The sequence below is a fragment of the Mesoplodon mirus genome (genome assembly GCF_964341445.2).
Source record: "Mesoplodon mirus genome assembly, chromosome: 3".
Classification (NCBI taxonomy): Eukaryota; Metazoa; Chordata; class Mammalia; order Artiodactyla; family Ziphiidae; genus Mesoplodon; species Mesoplodon mirus.
In genome coordinates this window covers 198771386-198784517 of record NC_138978.1, presented here as the reverse complement: position 1 = coordinate 198784517, position 13132 = coordinate 198771386, and the positions used below count along the sequence as shown (strand labels likewise).

At 60.6% G+C, this 13132-nt stretch overlaps 1 pseudogene across 1 annotated transcript; it reads left to right on the top strand.

Moving 5' to 3' along the window:
- The first annotated feature begins 12087 nt into the window (after nt 1–12087).
- Nucleotides 12088–12693, top strand: LOC309799326 (acireductone dioxygenase-like; annotated as a pseudogene). The gene has a single exon. The product of its transcript is annotated as an acireductone dioxygenase-like (transcript).
- Nucleotides 12694–13132: the final 439 nt, after the last annotated feature.

Here is a 13132-nt window from a genome sequence, read left to right as displayed (position 1 = left end):
GGCTGGAGAGGTGGCCAGTCACTTACCCAGAGCTAAACCTGGCCCAGCTGGCCCGGGGCCTGGGCCTGACTCCAGACCTTCTGACCATCGCTGTTCTCAGTGGGCACGGGTCCACCGGCTTCCTGCAAACCACACAACGTTCCCCTGAAAGGAACAGCCGCCCAAAACTTAAAGCACCGCATTCTGATCCAGACACAAGGCGGATGGACATTTGCAGCAACAGGTCTTTCCTGAGCACCTGCTGGGTTCCAGACACTCAGTACAAAAACGTAAAAGACCTCTGCCATCAAGGAGCCTTCAGTGCAGGGCGGGGAGGAATAAATATGTAAATAAATAATTATAGCTCAGGCATGGATGCTATGAAAGGCAAGGGACCAGCCGCCGAGGGAGCCCGAAGGAGGCTGGAGGCATCTGGAGGGCCTCCCAGAGGGGGCGACTTTTAAATGGACCTTGAAGAGCGGCTTCAAGCTCCCCAGACAGACAACAGGGAAGGAAGGGTGCTCAGGCAGAAGAGGCAGCACTTGCAAAGCCACGGGGGTGGGACAGCAGGGTGCAGCGCGAGGACAGCAAGGCAGGCAGCAAGGGAGCAGGGAGGGGCGTGTGGGCAAGGAGCCTGGGAGGCGAGCAGAGGAAGGACCGGGAAGGGCCCTGTACGCCAGGCCCGGGGTGTACGCCTTACCTTGGAGGGACTGGGGGGCTGCGGCTTGCTGAGCAGAGGACGTGGCTTGAGCAGGTCCCTGGGGAGGACCCCTGACGACGGCTGGGGTCACGCAGCCTGGGGCAGGGGCACCTGTCGAGACACAGCTGTCTAGAAGATGGTGAGAAGCGGAGTCCAGAAAGCCGAAGGCTGTGCGTGGGAGGGACAGGTCAAAGCTGACCCCAGGCCTGAGGTGGACAGTGAGACACTCACCTGGGCAGGAAAGGTGAGGAGTCTGGCGTGAGGTTGGGGGAAAACCTCTGCTTGTGCAGGTGAGTGGTCTGGGTAGAGATGCAGGAAAGAGCCACCTGTGGCCTAAGAGAAAGGCTGCAACAGGATGCAGAGATTTGGGGGTAGAGGTGGGGCTGCGGCTGCCCAGGGGTGTGCAGACACTTAGGGTGGAGGGCGCAGGGTGAGGCCCCAGGAGCTCCCACACTCATGAGAAAACGAAGAGAAAGTGAGGAGAGGAAGTGGCTGGGTTCCCGCTCCCTCGAGGCCAGAGCGGGAAGGCGGGCCATCTGGGTGGCCAGAGTCAAAGGTCACTCACAATCAGTCAGCAGACACCAGCCAGGGCTCCCGGAGTGGGACCAACCCAGAACTGACTTTGCTAGAAGACCTTCTGACCAGAAAGCTCTGTGCTACCCAGAGGCCCAACGTGCTGTGTGAAAACAAGGGTCCAGGGAAAGGGGGCGGAGGAGGCGGAGGAAGAAGAAACCTCATGCACCCTCAGACAAGATAAGGGAAGCATCTTGGGCTTTTGGAAGATCTTACCTTTCTGCCTTCTTCTCGTTTATTCTTTGTGTGGGAACAGGGACATGGGGGCTGCAGGGTCGGGCTTGTCTGGGCTTCAGAGTGTCACAGCGAAGATGAGAGGCCCATCGAGAAGTCAGATCAGACAAGGACCAAACTGCACCCTTCGTTGTCGCCACCCCAGCCTCCACAGCAGAGGGAGGCCAGGCCTCCTACCTCCACCTCCCTGGCCTCAGGAAAGGGCCGAGGAAGGACTGCAGGAGATGCACAGGGTGCCCCGCCCTCGGCCTGAGCATCCTGGGGTCCACCCTCGGAATGTGCTTCCCGAATCCTGGAGGGCTGCCCCCCAGCCCACCCCGCAGCAAGTCAGCGCCTTCACACCTGCGGCTCCCGGCACTTAGCTGCTGTCCTTGAAACCCACCACCTGCCTCGTGGTGGTTCGGGCAAAGAGTCATCACCATCCATTTAGTGAGCACTCACCAGTGCCAGGCCACGGTAAACGCTCGGCAGAATCATCACACTTCATCTTTACATTCTTACCCCAGCTCAGAGGGGTAAAGTAACTTTCCCAAGGACACACAGCTGGGATCCAAATTGCAGGTTTGTCCAACTCCAAAGCTGAAATTCTTAGCCACTTCTTTGCGTAGCCTGACAAAAGTTCAAAAGGGATCCTGAAGAGGCTCTACACCAACTCTCGTATTGGAAATGTGGAATACATTTCCAATGTGGAAATGTGCAGATGTGGAAACTGCAACCAGAGAAATCGAGCGCCAGGGCCAGGCACACACCAACACAGCGCCGACCCCAGCCCGTCAGCCCTTTGCTGCTTCCGCTTTGAATATTCCGTACTGACTGCACCTCGGGGCAGGAGCTCTGTAAACCCTGGCCGCTGCAAGGGCACCCCGCCTGCCAGTCCTGGGCTCCCTTGGCTCTTTGGGGCAATGGGGATGTCAGAGGCCACTAGGTGGAACCAGATGTTCAGAGATGGAAGTTCAGGGCTGCCTGCGCTCCGAGCCCCGCCCACAGACCCTGCGGCTGCCGGAGGAGCTGGTCTCCACCGGGTGGGTTCCCCGGGCCGACCCCGGGGGCTGTGGAGATGCACCTGCCATTCCACCCCACCCTCCTGGGGTGCCCAACTCGGACCCCTCACGGGTCGGCCTCCCCAGCCGAGACTCCTGTCCTGGACCAAGCTGGTCCCCTACTCAGAGGCAGGCCACGCAGAAGGCCAAGATCTCCCAGCCCTTAGGACCGGCTCTCCTCCATCCCCGGAATTCCCCATCCTCCTCCCTGGGAATTCCCCAGCGAGCTGGCCCGGGAAGGTCCTGGGGCGGGAGGCGGTGGCAGCGGGGGCTGGGGCTGTCCCCTGGCGTGGAGCAGGGTGAGGGCCTTGGGGCTGCCGGGGAGGTGCCGCCCGAGAAGACAGTTCAGGGTTGACATTTTCCTGAGCAAGTTCCACTAGCCGGCATTGTCCAGCGAACGGAACCACACAGTCCAGGTATGACTTCTTCGATGGTTCTGCCCCTTACGAGCTGTGTGACTTTGGTCGAGTACTGAACCTCTCTGGGCCTCGGCTGTAACGAGGGGACGGTAACAGACTAAATGGGCTCGTCTATGTCCATCGCTAGAACAGCGTCTGGTACACAGGAAGCACTGGATGAGGATGAGCTGTTGCCATGGTAACTCACTTATCACCACGGCCTCACGGGGCAGGTGCTGTTAGTATCTTCACTTTACAGATTTGGAAACTGAAGGACAGAGAGGTAGGAGGCAGCCGAAGAGGTGGGGGCAGGGGGGCAAATTTGAGACAGAGAGGTCACTCCATCCCAGGCAGCCCCGTCCAGTTTTAGACGGCTCGAACGTGGAAGTTGCTCCTTTATTAGAAATGTGACTCCAGGAAAATCCACTCGTCCCCTGGAGGGGACAGAACACACCCAGGATCCAGGTGGGGGAAGCGGTCAGCAGACATAAGTTCAACTCCGTAGGGAGTAGAACAGGTGGAGGTGTGTGCGGGTGACCAGAACGGGAATGCTGGGGCCAACCAGCCGGTCCTGGGGAACCAAAGAACGTTTCCTAGAGACGAGCCTTAGGAGGGGTTTCTCCTGGAGCAGGGTCCGGGGGAAGAGGGGAGGCTCCTTTGGCAGAAAGGAGGTGGAGCCCAAGTTCCAGCAGGAAGGTGGCTGGTGGGGAGGAAGGGTTGATTCCAGAAAGATCCCGCCTGCCGGTGGAGCAGGGGGTCACCCAGCGGGAGGAGGGAGCCTGGTCCCCAGCATCGCAAGACCAGGAACTGAGGGGCAGGGCAAGGGCGGGGTGAGGCTGGAGGAGCCTGGGAAACCCCATGCAGGGCAACCCCCCACCCTGTTCCTCCCCAAGTGATCCCGGGCAGGAGGGCACCTGAGTCCCTGCACATTCTGTAGCTTTCCCTACAGAAACCTCCACAGGGTTCCCATCCTGGGGCAGCTAGAGGGCTCTCTGGAGTCTGGAACCTGGTTCCAGAGCCTGGGGTGGGCAGGGAGGGTCGGAATGAAATCTTCGGGGAGAGCCAAGACCCGGCTGTGACTGTGACAGGGGGGCCTGCAGGAAGCCACTGCAGCTCCTGCTTGGGCGGTGAGTGTCTGGGAGACGGGTGAGCTCCAGACAGCGCAGGCCCCTCGCCCCTCGCCCCCAGGTGCTGGCACTGGTGCCCGCCTCCCACTCACACAGCCTCAGGCGGCGGGGCTGAGACAAGCAGATTATTCACTGCCAGGTGCCCTGGCTGTGTCTTTTCGGCCTTCTTGCCCTGATGTCCTGCCACAAGCTGCCAGCCAGGCTCAGCACAAACGAACACAGAGCCGAACCGAGGAGGAGGGCTCGGCCCTCCCCAGGTGGCACCTGCCCGGCTGGCATCAGGGCACAGGCTGGGGTGCTGAGGGAGGATGGTTGGACTGCTGTTCTGGGGACCTTCTGAGCCCAAGAGTTGCTCTGGCTTCCTCCCTCCCTGGGGTCGGTGGGTGGTCCGGACACAGCATGAGATGGAGGCACGGGGGGTTCAGGCTGTGTAGCCCAGGGCAAGTCACTTTACCTTCTGACCCTCAGCCTTCCTGGCTGTAAACCCTACCTCAAAGTGTGTACTGAACATCAAACTGCATGGCTAAGGGGCGTTCCCGACACAAAGTGGGTTCCTCATAAATGTCCACCTCTTCCTTCACATCCACCTCATCCCCTGGTCTCACGAAGAGCCATCCTCGAATGGCCCCGGACCCTTATGTGCATGCAGTCCCCCTGGAGCCCCCGTGTTGGGAGGGCCCTGGGCCTGCCGTCCGGCCTGCCTGGAAACGGGCTGTGACTCAGAGCGCTGAGGGCCCTCGGGCCACGCGGCCAGGAGCCCAGCACCTGAGGGCCCCTCCTAGAGTGAAAAGTCACTGCATGCCCTACACAGTCATTGCCCAAACTGGGGTGAAGAGGGGGGCAGTGCTTCAGAGGAGGGGAGAAAGACGGGGTGGATTTCCTCCCTGTATGCAAGGGAGGCTAAGGACAAACTCGGAGCCCTCACCACGGCCGGGTGTTTCCCACCCGGAATCGCAGCCAGCCTCTGCTCACAGGAACAAGCAGGGCCAAGCCAGCTGCCCCAGACCTGGGGTGAGACTTAACCTGTGGACGAAGAGAATGGCTTCTGGCCCAGGCAAGACCCCCCTGCTCTGGACGTCCCTGGTCGCAGAGGTCGAATTTGGCCCCCTCCTGATTCCCCCTGGACTCACTTTTTTTTTCTCTCCTGTCCAGACCAGCACAAAGTCTGCGGGTCTGCAGACTGGACTGGATTGGGTCCTCAATCTTAGGAGCTGGGAGGGGGTCCTCTGCTGAAGCCACCGACATGAGCACAGACTCAGGGAGGCAGGTGCCTGCTGACCCGGCCCCGGCCCCGTCCCAGCGCAGCCCCTGACATCCTGACGCTGTGTCACTTCCTACACAGCACCGCAGGGCTGCGCTGGCTTCAGCCAAGGCCCTGCTCGGGGCTCAGGACTCACAACAATAGCTCCCTGAAACCCGGGGGCTTGAAAATGTGAGTGCGGGTTTCCTCAACGCTCCAGGGTTACCCCGAAACCGGCCTAGATTGTGCCGTCTCCCTGTATGGACATATCCCTCCACTTGCAGCCACGTTTGTATGACCAGCAGCAGCCCTTGGGCTCGGCCTGGTCCTCTGACGATGGAACCGACAGGAGATCCGTCCTCCTGGCCCTCGGCGTGTCCCTGGATGCGTTGCCTTTCTCCAGGTCTCCCTCTGGGGGTGTCTGACCGCCACTGCCCAGGACGCCCTCCAGGGTGGGCCCACGAGGCCAAAGTCTGGCCGGGCTCCTGGAACTTGGGCAAGACGCCCTGGCCAACAGCACGGGCCCCTGCCTCCTCTGCGGGGAGGACCCTCACTGGCCCCCAGCCCTCACCTATGAAACGTGGCTTTGCTAGGGGAACTCTCAGTCCCTTCCAACCCCAGAATTCCCAGAGGAACTTCCGTGGATGACGCCGAGTTGATTTTTTGCCTGTTTGCTTTTGTTGGTTGTTTTTTGTTTTTTCAGAGGATGAGGGAAAATTCTGGACCCCTGTTGGCCTAACGGTCCATAGAAAGCTGGCACTGGACACTGCAACCTGCTGGGCCTTTTCCCTTTGCCCATCTCCACCAGGGGGTGGAGGGAAATGGAGATGGCGGCAACCCTAGCAGAGGCAGGAGGGAGCGCCCATCTCACTTGTGCAGGTGCGCGTGTATGCGTCTGTGGGCCTCTGTGCTCACTACGGGGCAGTGTGTGTCGCCCTCCATGGCAGACTCACAGAGCTCGCCACATGCAGCTGTATAAGGAGGTTTATATTTCTCTCCGGAACGGCTGGGGCAGGGGTGTGGTCCAACAGATGGCTGGCATGTTACAGGTGTGTCTGGCTGGAAAAGGCACCTGGCCCAGCCTCCTGATTGGCTGTCAGTGAGTCACGGCGGTTGGGCTCCTGGAGCGGCTGTCATGGAGCCGGGGTCATGCCCTGCCTTATCTTTACTGACTTCTCTGCCGGCGCAGACGGACAACGTTCCCCGTGTAGGCAGTGACGCTCGCAGGCTGCTGACTCCGGGTCAGTGGGACATGCCCTCTGGGTAGTCTTCCTGGCGGGGCACGGGTTCACCTCGACCTCGCCGCGCCTTGACGCTGCAGCCCACCCGGGTCCAACGGCCCCGCCTGGGAGCGATTCGAGGGGCCAGCTTGCCAGCTGACTGAAACCTGGCAAAGCCACAAAGGGATTTCCTCAGTTCCCAAAGACCCACCTCAACTGACCAACAGCATAAAAATGTTTGTGGGTAAACATTCTAGAAACCAGCTCCGGGCTCTGGGAAGGGCCTCCAGGGAGATGGGCAGGGAGGTGTTGTCATGGTAACTTGGCAATCTTCTGAGGTTCTGGCAGAGAGGAGGAGAGAGGCAGGTGCAAGGGTCCTGCACCCTGGCTTTTCAGACACAAGGGACCACTGGGCTGCAAGCCCAGGGGACACGTCCTGCCTCCCAGTCCCACGTCACATGCACCCACAGAGCTTTTCACCTCCCAGGCCCTTCCAGGAGGGCGGGCCTGACGGCTGTCCCCAATCCCAAATGGACAAAGCAAGGCCTCGACAGGGACGTGCACTGCCCAAGGTCACCAGGTGGAGGCTGGCAGCCAGCAGGAGCAGACACAGGAACATCCGCCTCTCCACACCTGACAAAGCCCTCTGTCTGCCTGGCTGCTCAAACAGCTGCAGCCGCCAGGCCTCCATTAGGGTCCTGGGGCCACTCGTCTCGGGGACAGGGAGGACCTCGTACCACCACCTTGACTCCGGCCACTTCTGAGAAGCTCCGAGGTCTCAGCGACCCCCCGAGGGCCTCGCTGTCACTCCTCCCCGACTCCGTCTGCCTGCCTGAGCAGAACACAAGTTCTGTGTCGGTGGGGGGGGGCCCGCTGAGCTGGGGAGGCCCTGGCCAGCTCCCTGTGGCTGCCAGACTGTCCGCCGGTACCCTAGACCCGGCTCCCGCCCGCCAGGCGGGCACAGCGTCTGGGCAGAACGCCAGGGGGAATTTTCCACCTGCCTGGCTCTGCCGCCCGCTCTGTGGTCTGGAGCGGGGGTTGTCTCGGGCCGCCCACACGGGAAGGGCCGGCTCTCGCCTTGTTCCGCGACAGCCGACAGCGTCTGTCCCCCTTCAGAGACGCAGGGGCTTTTGGCTCTGGGTCATGAAGGCCCCCAGCTTACCCAGTGAGCCCCCGCCTTGAACAGACAGGGTGAATGAGGCACAAGAGAAATGACGTGACCGAGGTCATAGGGAGAGGTGGTGGCCGAGCCAGGCCCCAGACTCACAGCCCTCGACCGCAGCTTCCAGGCTTCCTGGAGCGCGCCTCTCCCGACCCTCCTCCACCGCAGGTTCACTTGGGCTGCTGGCCCCCTGCCCCCCCCACACACACACCCTGCCCTCCCTTCTTGGCACGGCTGGGTGGGTCTGCCCTTTCCAGCTCAGCGTGAGAAGCAGCTCTGGGGTGTGTGTGTGTGCGCGTCCCTGCGCGTGTGACAACTGAAACCACGATGGCCACAGAGGCCGGAAGATGGGGAGAGATTACAAGCAGATAGCCGGGGACTCCGCACCGGGCGGGGGCGGGAGGGGGTGCAGGGTGAGACCTGCCGGGGGGCCTTGGTGGGGGCGACACCCTCCGCTTGCCCCTCCCTTCTCTCCCCTTGCTGGGGAGCTCAGACCCCCGTGCCGGCCTCAGACTACCCGCAGGGATGGGGTCAGATGGCGCCCGCGTCCCCGGGCTCGGAGCCCGACATCTCTCCCGCCCACGGCGAGGTGACCCAGGTACACCTGCTCCTTCGAGTAAACAGCAAAGGAAAGGCCCGGGGCAGGGGCAGCCAAGGCTGAAACCGGGTGCCGGGAGCGCATGAGTCACGTTCTCACCCTGCGACCGCCAGGGAGGGGAGCGGGAGGGAGGGCGGGGGACCAGGCCCACACCCCCTCCTTTGGGACTCCTGAAAGGTCCTCAGAAATCTCTCCTACAACCTCTTTGTTTCATCGAGTTAGGCGGCTACACCCTAGAGATGGCCCAGAGAGGGCAAGTGACTTGTCTATAGACACACAGCATAGTAGTGGTCCCAGGGCTTCTGAGCTGTGGGTTCAGATCCCAGAGCCGGGAACAGAACTCCAGCAGGCCTGCCCTGCCCTGCCCTGCCCGGGTCAGGCCTGCTGCCCACTGGGGAAAGAGACTTGCAATTTCAGTCATCGCAGCGATGCGGTCAAGCCCTGGGGCTGCCCTGGGCACTGGGCTGACGCCAGCTGGGTGTCCCCGGTCCCCGGAAGCCCCGCCCAGTGGTGTGACATCATGGGTTGGGCTGGACCAGCTCTGCTGGGAGAAACTTTCCACCGGGGGAGAGGGGGGCCGAGGGATCCGGGTCTGAGTTTGCGTGGGCCCACGACCTAGCTCCGCCCCCCGAAACTCCGTAGGCACCTCTGCTGCCCACCTCCTGCTCCCCTCACCTCCCGGTGCTGCTCCCACGGGCGACTGAGTCAGCTCCCGGGCCGAGTCAGGAGTAGCGTAAAGTCGGGCTTTTCCTGGCTCTGCTGGTATTGTGGTTAGGAGCAGTGGAATCCAGAGAATTCAGAGTTTCGGGTCATTCTAGCAGATCTCAGCCTGTCACCTCGGCCGAGCCCTGGGCAGGTGTCTGGCCTCACCGAGCCTCCTGTGTAAACAGGTCCCCCGCAGGGCTGCTGGGAAGATCAAGTAGAGTGACCTGTGTGTACCTCCGGCCCAGGGCCTGGCATGTGGCAACAAGGGCTCAATTTCTGGACGATGGAATGTCCCAGAAGGGGACTCTAGCATTAACAAGCGAAAGCTCGGAACAGTGTAGGGTCCCTGCCTTCTGCTTACTCAGCCACCGCCTCTGACGGCCGGGCGCCCTCTGGAAGAGGGCACTCGGGGTGGCAGGAGGAGGACGGAGCTCTCTGTTACCCCGAAACCGATGCGCTTCCTCTCCGCGCCTCTTCACAGGCGGCTGTTCGCACCGGAGACGCTTGTGCCTCCGCCCAACCTCTTCTTCCCGCGGAGCCTGAGGCTCACCCAGACGGCCGGCCCTGGCACGGACAGCCGGCCCCGGCGGATGAGGGCCTCCTGCGGGCTCCCGGCCGCTCTCTCTGCTCCTTCCTTCTTGCTGTTTGTCGCGGGGCTTATCGCCTTTCTGATCCCAGCATCCGCCACCTCCCACATTTGACCGCAGGCTTCCCTGAGCCAGGGACCTCCTGCGTCTGAGCTCCCTGCAGAGGGAAGAGGAAACGTTCGCAGCGCGAACGCACGACGGAGCAGGCTCCCTGGGATCTGGGCCTGGGAGACGGCCTGGCTGACCGTCAGCACAGCCCAGGAGCCCGGAACAGCCGCGCCGTGTGCTGCTGGCCCGTCTTGGTCCTCCGTGGTGCCCCCGTCACCGCCAGAGTGTCTGCGTTTGAAGAATAAATGTTACAGTCTCCCCACGCCCGAGAGGCCTGGACAGGAGGCCCTGTCTCGCCAGCCGAGGATGTCGTGTCCCCCTTCCCTGTGGTCGTTTCCCGGCTGTGCTGTGGGGTGTTGATGGAGAGATCCATTCCAGCGGAGGCCGCGGGGGACGGGGGATGGGCCGCCAGAGAGAGACCTGTCCACAGCCGGCTGTGAGGGCGGCAGAGCCTCCCCGCGAGGAAATTTCCTCTCCGGGACCCAAGGGCAGTAAAGATACAAAGATGAGTTCGGTAGAAATTCAATAGGAACGTGGAGGAAATTTCCATCAATCAAGCTCCCAGGGTCCCTAAATCTCAGAGTCCCTGGGGGGAGGGGTGGGTTGTTACCCCCCAGAGCGAGTGAGGGAGTGAAGCCCCAGCCCCAGGTGCCCAGGCTCAAGGGGCAGAGGCCTGAAGACCCTCCTCCCAAACACGAGCAACCGTGAACCTCGAACCTGCAGGGTGTCCCAGGGCCGCCCGCCCCCGCGGGGCTGCGTGCACCCCCGGGCTGCTCCACAGTCCTCACTCGGATGGGGAGGCCTTTCCTGTCCCAGGGGCTTTCAGGAGGTGGGAGAGAGGGAGAGGGGGCCTGAGGATGAGTCATCATGGCAACCATCCACCCTGGACCTCGAGGTGGATCTCGCCGGCACCTCGCTCTGTATCAGGACCATCATTCAGCCTCACAGGGTGGGCTAAGCCCCCAGGAAACAGAACTGAAAAGACGGTGGCCCTGAGGGAGCCAAGCAGGTCGACTGGCGCGGCAGTGACGACCTCGGTCTGGGAGGAGGGCAGCTGGGGGGTCGCGGGAGCCCGGGAAGCGCCCAAATCCAGACGCAGCAGCAGCAGCAGTGGGGGAAGGGGACCCGCGACCTCAGTCCTGAGGAGGAGAAATGTTTAGGGAGGGAGAGACATGCCGTTGGGGCACAGAGGCTGGACCGTCCTCCCAGCAGAGCCGGTCCAGCCCTGTGACGTCACCCCCTGGGCAGGGCTTCCGGGATCCGGTGCCTTAGCTGACGTCAGGGCGACAGAGGAGAGCGCCAGGGAAACTGAGGAGGTGCTCCACCTCGTGGTGGGGTGATTACGGGATCGCACTCGTGAGCCACACCTAACCTGCTACTGTGCAGAACGGGCATCTCCTGTGGCTGCTCTAAAGGGGCTGGGGAAGGGAGAGGGGTGAGGAAGGTCCCTGCTGAGGTGGGCTGGGGAGATGAGGGCTGGTGGGGTCCACAGGCGGCTGCAGTGGAGCAGGCTTTGTTTGGCAGGTCCCAGCCCTGCGGTCAGGACAGACAGCTCTCAGCTCGGTGTTCAGACCATCCATCTCCTGCGTGATGCACATCACCCCAGTGTTTCAGAAGGAACACCAGACAGGCCCCTGAGGACCCTTTCTCATCTTTACCCCTGATGTTCGGTCCCAGAAGCTAATTCCCAGGTTCTTCATCTGGAAATATGGACCGTAACCCCGTCCCTGCCACCTATCACAGGGTTCTTGTGAGGATAAAGTCAGAAAACACATATAAAAGCATTTCACTGCAGGGGCCATAAGTAGGTAAGTGAGGGATGGTCCTGGAGCTTTGTCCATGTCCCACTGGCTCCCTCCGTCCTGCGTGTGGCTGGAACCCCTTGGAGACAGAGACCTAACGTGTGCTTCTGTTTTACGGTCACTGGGGCAGTTCTCATTCCACAGCAGGTGGGATAAGCCTTGCTGAGAGGTCTTTAAAAGAAAGGACTTAAACCTCGAGGACTCTGTTTGGCAGCATTTCCCGCTTCTCTGGGCCGTTTGGCATGTTGCTACTGCTGCCGACAGTGAGAGTGTGGGGGGAGGAATACGTCCTCTACCCTCTTAGGCTCTGTGACGGGTATCCGCAAATTAAACTAGGAAAAGACAGGCTAACAGGAGAAAACGCAGACAGATTGTATTTGATGTCAGTATTTTAATGTTTATATGCATGAAGGTCTTCATAGAAAAGAAGTGAAGGGACTTCCCTGGTGGTCCAGTGGTTAAGACTCCACAATTCCACTGCAGAGGAAGAGAGCTTGATCCCTGGTTGGGGAACTAAGATCCCACACGCCGCGCAGTGCAGCCAAACAAACAAACAAACGAACAAAACAGGTGCAAGCTGGGTGCAGGTCAGGGTGATCTCGGCGTACCCGGCCATGGTGCAGGCCTGGTACGTGGACTAGTTGCCGACCACCCAAGGCAGCCACACAGCACAGAGCCCGGCCCCCGGAAGCTGGATACTGACAAACATGAGGATGATCCAGAACTAGAAAAGATCCGAAAAGGTAGAAACTACTCTTGGGTGGACATAATAACCATATACAAAGATAAACTACCAAATTATGAAGAAAAGATTAACATGTTCTGTGTGGTGCATTGGCACTTGGATGTTGAGGTTCGCTACATCTTGGATGGCAGTGGATACTTTGATGTGAGAGATGAGGGGACAAGTAGATCCAGATTTTCCTGGAAAAGGAGACATGGTCACTCTTCCTGCAGGGATTTTTCAGCTCCACCCTGGATGAGAACTACGTGAAGGTTATGCAGCTGTTTGTGGGAGAACCGGTGTGGATGGCGCAGAGCCAGCTAGCTGACCAGTTTGAGGCCCGGGGGCAGTACATGGGGTGTTGGCACAGACAGCAGAGCCAGTGCCCTGGGGCCTCGCACACCCCGGTCCCCCTCGTGAAGGTCCCGAATGTGGTAGCCTCAGGAAATATGGCATTTTCTCCTTGTTTTTATGTTGTAGGCTTGGGGCTAGCTGAGCTTTCCTTCACAAGATTATTTGATCAGAATATGTTTTAGGGCTTCCCTGGTGGCGCAGTGGTAGAGAGTCCGCCTGCCGATGCAGGGGACATGGGTTCGTGCCCCGGTCCGGGAAGATCCCACGTGCCGCGGAGCGGCTGGGCCCGTGAGCCACGGCTGCTGAGCCTGCGCATCCGGAGCCTGTGTTCCTCAACGGGAGAGGCCACAGCAGTGAGAGGCCCGGGTACCGCAAAAAAAACAAAAGAAAACAAAAAAAACCCAGAATACGTTTTAATGAAAGGAGCTATAAAATTGGTTTGTATTTACATGGAAGCCCCTGTGCAAATCTGCACAAATCCACTTGTTTTCTCTGATTTGGTATCAGTGGTCAGTGGCCCTGTGTCAGCTCACACCTTCAGCTCTGAGTGAGTTTTGTTTCCCCAGACACAACCGCTTCGC